This window comes from Mus caroli, chromosome 8, assembly GCF_900094665.2.
Source record: "Mus caroli chromosome 8, CAROLI_EIJ_v1.1, whole genome shotgun sequence".
Classification (NCBI taxonomy): Eukaryota; Metazoa; Chordata; class Mammalia; order Rodentia; family Muridae; genus Mus; species Mus caroli.
In genome coordinates this window covers 75069487-75077518 of record NC_034577.1, presented here as the reverse complement: position 1 = coordinate 75077518, position 8032 = coordinate 75069487, and the positions used below count along the sequence as shown (strand labels likewise).

Below are 8032 nucleotides of genomic sequence, written 5' to 3'. Positions count from 1 at the left end.
CTCACTTTGTAGACCAGGCTGGCCTCGAACTCAGAAATCCGCCTGCCTCTGCCTCCCGAGTGCTGGGATTAAAGGCGTGCGCCACCACGCCCGGCCTAATTATTTTAAGATTCCGTTTTCATCTCCATCCTCGACTGGAGTATTCTAGGAAGCTACTCAATGCTGAGCCACGCCTCTACCCCTCTCTTCTTTCATTTGTGTTGCGCATGTGCCACATGAAATGGCAATCAGTTTGTGTGTATGAGGGTTTATAATGGCAGGGTCTTACTATCAAAGTTATGGTCCTCCTGCTTCGGCCTTTGGTTGCTGGGTCTGCTGGTGTGTTTGCCGGCTGGCATCTTCCTTTTAAGAATTTGACACACGGTCCCCAAGACTGTATGCACACACCCCGACTGGATTAGCAGTTGGCCCTGCCTCTTCCTGAGATGGTTGTGACTACCCATACCTTCCCCATTCCTGGTGCCCCCAAAACCCACACAGAGGTGTCTCAGAGGGGGAAAGCTGAAACTCTGGGAGAGATTGACCCTGGAGCTCTCTGTAAACCCCTTCCTCCCTAGCATCTTGCAGGCAGGTATAAGGGCCAGGATACCCCCAAAGAGGTCTGATCTTCACCCTGATTTTGCCACAGGTTCCCAGAAAGCTCCTGTTGAACGAGGAGGAGGCAGGGATCTGCAAGTCACAGAGACACCAAGTGTCCCTGGTATCCAGCAGGGCTGCAGAGCTTCGAGTTGCCTGTGCTGCACAGACCCACACCCATCCTTGTCCACTGTCCCACCTGCAGCCATCTGGCCCAGCCCCTCCCTCTCTCTAGTTCTCTTAACAGCTTTATTGGCCCCTCCTCTTTCTTTTGTTTTATTTCAAAACAGGATTTCACTTAGTAACAGCCCCGCCCTGCCCCGCCACCCCTCCCACCTCCCCCATCACTGTGTAGCTCAGGCTAGCCTTAAACTGTGTATCCTACGCAGCCTCTTCCTAGCGCTGTGATCAGGGTGTACCCATCCCACCCCCTCAGCGCTCCATCCTTCTTAAAAAAGCAGAGAAAAGAAAGAAAAATTGAAGTAAATAAGATGGATCATGGGTAAAGGTGCTGGCTGCCAAGTCTAGTGACCAAAGCTAAAGGCTTAAATTGGAGCACACGTTTTGAAAAGAGAAAACAAATCCCACACAGGTAGAGTAAGTTGTCCTCTAACTTCCATACATGTGCCAATATGTGTGCACCTCTCCCACACACACCACATACCCACAGAAAAGAATTGTTTTCTCACAACTGACTTGGTCTTGAAAGTAAGTCTGTCACCACACCTGATGCAAAACAAAATCTTAATGTAAGTAAAGTAAGATGAGTCAAAAAAAAAAAATTGTGCCAGGCACAAATTTTAGTCTTAGCACTTGGGAGGCAGAGAAAAGTAGAGTTCTGAGTTCAAGGCCAGCCTGGTCTACATAGAGAGTTCCAGGACAGCCAGGGATAATAACTATCTCAAGAAAAAGAAGTGTGTATATATATTCACCTGTATGCACAAAGGTATGTGTGCCAGAGTTCTGTGTCTTCTCCATGTTCACGAGTGTGCATGAACGTATGTAAGCGTGAAGAGGCCCGAGGACTATGTCTTCATCAATCTTTCTCCTCTCCTACTATTCTTTTGTTGGAGCTGAGGACCAACCCCCAAACTCTGTAACCTGAGTTTTTGAAACAATCACTCTCTGAGAACCTAGAGCTTGTCTAATTGTGTAATCCCAGCACTGGGGAGGCAGGGGGCTCGATACCTGGAGGCTATGCCTGGATTTCTACACGAGCTTGGGGGATTGAACTTGGGTCCTCAGGATTGTGTGACAAGCGCTTTACTGACAGAGCCACGTTCCCACCCCAACCTTTGCTTCTGCTTCTCCTTAAAGCTTCCATTTATTTATTTATTTATTTATTTATAGGTTTTGTTTCTGGTTTTCACCATGTAACCCAAGCTGACCTCAAGTTTTTTTTGTTTTTGTTTTTGTTTTTAAGGTTCTATATTTTATTACTGGACAAACACCCTAATTTAAGACCTGAGCAAGTCTCCAGGTTAAAAATGTTGACCTCCATCTGGTAGGACTGATGGATGACCACTACTCAGTATAAGCCCTCAGTCTTGCTGTTGTGTAAATCCTTACAGACCCAGCTCCATTCTCCTCCAGGGTCTTCTCTTCGAGTTGAACCTGACTTTGTCCCCAGTTTTCACCCGGATCCACCGAGGAACAGGACGGTTTTGCTTTTGTTTCTTGGCCAGGAATCGCTTGATTCTGAAAGTCTTGTGAGAAGACATGGCGAGAAGCCAAATGAAGCGTAATGCGTGCACATGATGGCGGAGGAAAAGAGAAGAGAAAAATGACCTCAAGTTTTTAATCCTGCCTTAAGATCCCCCAGAAAGGGGATTTTAGGTGCACTTCGCTCCTCCTGGCTCTTGTTCCGTGTCTGTGGTGATGTGGATACAACCCACAGCCTCTGGAATTAGCCCCTCAGCTTTTAAAGTAAATAAAAGGAATACATCATGGAGACCCAGCCATCTTGCCGTCTTCCCTTTTCCACAACTATATAACATTCCAAAGTACTTTACACAGTACTGCTGAGGCAGGGTTAAAGTCACAATCACAACTGTGCTCACAGTGATCAACAGTCACTCACAGAGCCAAGGGTGCTACCTACACTTAGCTACTTAGCCCAAGTGAGGCTCCGGGTTCCATGTGAGCCCAGAACAGAAGGAAGAGGGGAAGGAAGTTCTCAGCCTTGAATTCTCCCACCCTGCCCCAAATCTTGGTGATCAATGATCTCTGGATGGGGTGCAGCTGGCTGTGAAGAGCCTTCTCTGCAGGGCTTCCTGTGGAACTGTGTGGCAGCAGCTGCTTATATTTGGTCTATTTATAACCCCAACCCCCACTCCTGCCTGGGCCCCCAGCTGTTGCCACCAGTGAGCTAAGAGGCCCATGGGAAAGGGGAAGTGTGTTGCTAGGTGCTAGGCTTGTTTGGGGTTCGGGGATGCCCCTGAAGCTTCATTTCTTAGAAGCAGAGAACATTTAAGTCATGCCCCTTTTCCCATGTTGGCGGAAGGAGGTGGGTATGAGACCCAGAGTCCTAAAGGGTGCACTCCCCCAAAACTAGATTGTCTCTCCCAGGGATATCACCCCAAGTGCCTTTTCATATATGTGGAAGTGACTTTGACTGCAGCTTACCCCTTTCCTGCCCCTCCTCTGCCCTCTCCTTCTTTCCTCCCTCCTCTGCCCCCCTTCCGCCCTCCCCCATAGACTCTCCTTACATAGCCTGGCTATCCTTGAACTCAGGATCTTCCTACCTCAGCTCCCAAGTTCTGAGTGGGAAACAGGCCTCCCCCACCACCCAGGCTTTTCACTCTGCTACTGCACATCCCTCGACAACCTCTCCTACTTCCCCAGGGGTAAGTCCCCACGGCTTCAGCCCCAGGGGACTGTCAGGCCGGGTGACCTTAGGGACAGTAACAACTCAGGTGGCAGGTGTGTTTCCCTTCACTCTACTTCAGGCCCGGGGCTCCAAATAGCCTAACTTCTATATTTAGGCACTGTCGCAGCACTGTCAATGACTATAAATACAGTCGCTGCGTTGACTGCCGACACACGCAGGCAGACTGGGATTCATTAGACAGGGTGAGGAGGAGACTGCTGCGGCTAGGAGGAGTCTGCAGCTGTGAGGCGCCAGACTTGGGGGAACCCGGGTGCTGGGGACTGTAGGAGGAAGAGCATGCTTCCCGCCCTCTTCCCTCTCCTGTGGGGCTTCCTGGCTCGGTGACAGCTGTCCATGCTCACAATTGCGCGGCCGCCCTGCTGGAGCCCAGGGCTCGCTCATCCGCGCGGAGCTGCCCGGCCCCTTCCTCTGCCATTGTCTCCAGTCGGTGGCATCCTGTTATGGCCCCTCCGCCCGGGATCCTATCCGACCCCTGCCCTGCCCAGGCTTGTACATGTGCTGTTTTGTTGGACCTGCTCTGGTGAGGTATCGAGGTCCCAGCCTGCTCGCCACACCCCAAAGGCAGCTGCTGGTCTTTGAGGTCACAGCGATGCCGGTGCAACAGGGTCACTCCCTCACGTTCCCAATGAGCTCCACTCACAGATGGCGACATTAAGGCCCAAAGAAATATCACTTTCCCCAAAAGGGCAGAACTTTGCCTAGTCCCTCCTATCGGGTAGATCGGAGTGCTTTGTGCCACCAAACTAGTCATTATACTCTTGAGGGCCTCCGTTCCCCCATCTGTCAAGTGGAAAGCATACCGCCTGCCTCCTGGAGCTACTGGGAGGATGAATATGTTCCAGAGTTGAATCGCTATGAAAGGCTACAAAGAAATAGCAATGGCTGTCGGTCTAGTCAGTAAAAAAAAAAAAAAAAAAAACCAACTGGATTTTGGGTTCCATCTCCAACAGTTCAGGAAAAAGTGAGATGCACAGTAGCTATCAGGAACTATAACAGTTGTGATAATTACAATATGAAAAGGAGACTGTATGACTCAGCGCTGGCTGCAGGAGCTTACGACTTTAATCCCAACACGCAGGAGGCAGAGGTGGCAGATCTCTGAATTTGAGGCCAGTATGGTTTACAGAGTAAGTTCTAGGACAGCCATTCTTTTTTGTTTTTGTTTTTTGTTTGTTTTTGTTTTTGTTTTTTTCTCGAGACAGGGTTTCTCTGTATAGCCCTGGCTGTCCTGGAACTCACTTTGTAGATCAGGCTGGCCTCGAACTCAGAAATCTGCCTGCATCTGCCTCCCGAGTACTGGGACTAAAGGCGTGTGCCACCATGCCCGGCTTTAGGACAGCCATTCTTACACAGAACCCTGTTTCCAAAAATAAAACAAACAAACTCTCTTGGTTGCTCTTGCAGAGGACATGAGTTCAAACCCCAGTATCCACCAGGGACCCAGCACTCTCTTCTGGTCCCCTTAGGCACCTGCATAGACATGCATATGCTCACACAGGGACACACACAAGTAAACACAAAAGAAACTAATTAAAATAAGATTTTACTAGGAGTTAAAAAGAGATGGCTCGGCTACTCTTCTGGCTTCCATTCCCAGCACCTATGTGGGGGTGGCTCACAATCTTCTGTAACTCCAGTTCCAAGTGGCCTCTGTGGTCATCAGGCACACAGTGGTGCATATACATATATGCAAACACCCATTGTCTTAGTCAGGGTTTCTATTCCTGCACAAACATCATGACCAAGAAGCAAGTTGGGGAGGAAAGGGTTTATTCGGCTTACACTTCCATACTGCTGTTCATCACCAAAGGAAGTCAGGACTGGAACTCAAGCAGGTCAGGAAGCAGGAGCTGATGCAGAGGCCATGAAGGGAAGTTCTTTACTGGCTTGCCTCCCCTGGCTTGTTCAGCCTGCTCTCTTATAGAACCCAAACTACCAGCCCAGAGATGGCACCACCCACAAGGGGCCTTTCCCCCTTGATCACTAATTGAGAAAATGCCTTACAATTGGATCTCATGGAGGCATTTCCTCAACTGAAGGATCTTTCTCTGTGATAACTCCAGCTGTGTCAAGTTGACACAAAACTAACCAGTACACCCATACACATAACACTTAAAAAAAATGTATGAGGTCCTGAGTTCAATTCCCAGCAACCACATGGGGACTCATAACCATCCATACTGGGATTTGATGCCCTCTTCTGCCATGCAGGTGCACACGCAGATAGAGCACTCATATACATAAAATAAAATAAATACATTTTTTAAAAAAAGAATGTGCCAAATATGGTAGTGTATCTATAATCCTGCATTCTAGAGGCTGACACAGGGGGATCACAGGTTCAAGACCAGCTTGGGCTACAAGGCCAGATTCCAACTTTAAAGAAAGAGATGACAAAAATCCTGCCTGCGGACTGACAGCTGAGAGGGTCAGACATAAGAACAACATAACCCGATAGACTTTATGGTGGACAGATGCTAGTGCTGTGGAGAAAAGAGAAGATACCCGGTTCTGGGAGAGAAGCCGAGTTAGGCAGATCTCAGGGCTTGATGTCTAACCCAGTGGGTGAGTTTCAGAACCAGGGAGAGACCCTGTCTCAGAAAATAATATAAAAAGTGTTTGAGGCATCCACAAGGCATCCACACCAGCATGAACAGGCAGGCTCGCACACATGCACATGTGTGAGTGCACGCATACATGCATGCTGTATAGGAAAAAGAAAAAGAAAACAGCAAGTAGCCAGGGAGAACTGCTGGTTCAAGCCAGGGAGACCTGGCTACACAGTCCTGACTAAGGTGTGGAAGCTTCGTTGATATTCAAGCCTAAATCAAAGAGCAGAGGGCCTTAGGAGTTATTCACCTGTGTAACACCCTGAGAGCAGACCCTCCCAGGGGCTAGGGACCGGGGTCAGTGGTGAGCCTTTGCTGGCATGCTTCAGAGCCTGAAAGTCTTCCCTAGTGCCGAGAAAACGCGCACCACCAACAGAACATAAGCCAGGTAGCCAGTAAGTGCCAGATAACCTCTGTAAGACCTGTGACAACATCAGTAATGTAACTAAAGACTCACCGAGCAGGGTGATGCACAACTTTCATTTCAGCACGCAGGAGAAAGACAAATGTCAGGGAGTTCGAGGCCAGCCTGGTCTACTCAGTGAGTTCCAGGCCAGTCAGGTCGTGTGGTGACTCAGGTGTGCCCTGGGGAAGAGACGAGGTTGGGAATAAGGCAGTGAACCAGGATAAGGGGTGAGAAGTAGCCATGGCTCTATTTCAACCTGCAGACAGGTCAGACTTGGGGGTACTGGCAGAGCAGAGGATGCCATAGAGCAACCAGCCTGAAGCTGTTCTCCTGTTACTCTGTCCCCTCCTTGAGTCTAGTTTCTTCTTGTTTCAGCTTTGAGCTGAAACAAATCACAACCCCACCCCCAACACAAAAAATAACAACACCTATCAGAGTGCTAGCCTTTATATACCCTCTAAAAAGTTCCCAGAATGCCTAATGTCACACAGTCACAGAAACTATTTGTAGCTGGCAAACCCTTCTATCTAGAGCACGAGGCAAATCATAGTCAGCTGCTGTGGACGGTCAGAAGCAGCCCTGCACCCCACCCCTGGGATTAAAACAAAAGTATACTCTTACAATATTCCTGTGTTTTTAAAGAAACCAAATTCCAGAATTCTCACTACAGAAATCAGATTTTTTTTCCTGTTTTGTTTTTAAAGTTTTATTTTTATTTTGTGCATATGTGTGTTGGCCTGCGTGTATGTCTGTGCACCACATGCCTGCCTGGTGCCTAGGGAGGTCAGAAGAAGGTATTGGGTCCCCTGGAACAGGAGTTACAGATGTTTGTGAGCCACCATGTGGGTGCTGGGAAGCAGACCCAGGTCTTCTGGAAGAGCAGCAAGTGCTCTTCACCACGGTGCCATCTCTCCAGCCTATTTATTTTGTATGAGACCCACTCCGTCTATAACCCTGGTTGGCCTGGAATTCCCAGCAATCCTCATGCCTTTGCCCCTGAGTGCCGGGATGACTCTGGTGGGCCACCACACTTGGCTTTTGTTTGTTTGTTTGTTTGTTTTTGTTTTTGAGACAATATCTCATGTAGCTCTGACTAACCTTGAATTTGATATGTGCAATAGTCAGAGTTCTCTAGAATAACAAAGCTGATAGCATGAGTATTTTGTGGGCTTTATTAGAGTGGTTTACAGGTGGTGGTTCAGGTAAGCCAACAATGGCTGTGTGCTGACAGTCCAAGAATCTAATAGTTGCTCAGTCTATGAAGCCAGATGCCTCTGCCGGTCTTCAGTATGTCTCAGAATCCCAAAGGCTCTAACCTCAGTGAAGGAACAAACTTCCCAGTGACAATGAGGACAGGCAGACATAGGAGAAGAGCTTCCTTCTTCCATGCCCTTTATATAGGCTGCTACCGGAAGGTGTGGCCAGATTTAAGGTGGGTCTTCCAAGTTCAGACGATCTAATCAACTAAAAATATCTCTCACAGGTGTGCCGTTGTCTTGGGCTTTTCAATTTCAGAGGTAGTCAAGGTGACAACCAAGGACAGCCATCACA

At 48.6% G+C, this 8032-nt stretch overlaps 1 pseudogene; it reads right to left on the bottom strand.

The window, feature by feature from the left end:
- Positions 1-2141: 2141 nt before the first annotated feature.
- LOC110300956 lies at positions 2142-2297 on the bottom strand (annotated as a pseudogene).
- Between the last annotated feature and the right edge of the window lie 5735 nt (positions 2298-8032).